This window comes from Amphimedon queenslandica, unplaced genomic scaffold, assembly GCF_000090795.2.
Source record: "Amphimedon queenslandica unplaced genomic scaffold, v1.1 AMPQUscaffold_3283_Cont24720, whole genome shotgun sequence".
In the NCBI taxonomy this organism is placed as follows: Eukaryota; Metazoa; Porifera; class Demospongiae; order Haplosclerida; family Niphatidae; genus Amphimedon; species Amphimedon queenslandica.
In genome coordinates this window covers 1-1,057 of record NW_003556387.1, presented here as the reverse complement: position 1 = coordinate 1,057, position 1,057 = coordinate 1, and the positions used below count along the sequence as shown (strand labels likewise).

Below are 1,057 nucleotides of genomic sequence, written 5' to 3'. Positions count from 1 at the left end.
CTTACCAGGAGAAACCACAACTGATCGTTGCCGTGGCGACTCGACCGAACCAAAGGGGAAGACCAGCTTGAGTATGTCCTTCTTTTTAGTTGACAGAGGAATGTTACCAATAAATACTGTACGAGGATTTCGAGGATCATTTTTATTATTAGTAGTATTTCTATTTCTGGTTGTATCTCAGGTTGTACTTGGTCCTAGTAAACTGTCTTAGTCTGTTCTTTCTTTCTTCTTGGTGGGTCTGAAGGAGTGAATAGCTTCTCTTTTCCCTCTTTAAGCACTTAACTTCGAGCTTAACTTTGCCTGAGCAGCCATTTTGAAATGTGAGAACAAGTGGGTGGCTGGCTGCAATTAGTTCATGGTGCATGTATAGATCTATAGCTACTGTATAAAAGCAGTTAAAACAATGCATGTCATGTATAAAAACTAGGAGGCTATAAAGTTTGGCCCTTTTATACCACTACTAGGAGACTGGAGTGACTTTCTTCCTTTCCTATTGATTGCAGTCAGTAAAGTCTTCAAGATTATTTCATTTTAATGACAAAAATTTTAACTTTTACTGAACTCAACTAACATAGATACATCATATATGTACAACTTGACATAAATTTGGAACCTTAAAAATTAAAATTTTAATAGAATTTCTACACAACATAATATTTTTTGTACATTCATTATAAAAAGATGTGCGTGTGTTGGTGGCTCATTTGGCCATGCTGCACAGTAGTAGTTGTAGAGCTGGCAATGACAGTTCAAATCGCCATAAACACATGCAATCAAAATTTAAAAGAATTATTTTTCAAAAAATTAAAACTAGTATATAAATCTCTAGCTTCAGTCTTGAGTATCAATCCACTTGACATTTCATCTTTATTTCAGCTTGAACCTATCAATGATAATATTAAAGTCCTTACACAAACTTACTGTTAGTATTGTTATTTTTCTTCTTGTATGTAGTGCTCTTAGCATCACTAGCAGTAGTAGCCACTAGTGATCCCAGGCAGCGCCACGTGGAGGCGGCACTACACTGCTGCCCAAAAATTAAAAAACCTGGCCCAAC

General features: G+C 36.1%; 1 long non-coding RNA gene across 1 annotated transcript; it reads right to left on the bottom strand.

Moving 5' to 3' along the window:
* Positions 1-742: 742 nt before the first annotated feature.
* On the bottom strand, positions 743-1,037 carry LOC109592983 (uncharacterized). The gene is made up of 2 exons (XR_002190668.1): positions 922-1,037; positions 743-883 (listed from the first exon to the last, which is right to left on the bottom strand). It is a non-coding gene; the product is annotated as an uncharacterized LOC109592983 (long non-coding RNA).
* Between the last annotated feature and the right edge of the window lie 20 nt (positions 1,038-1,057).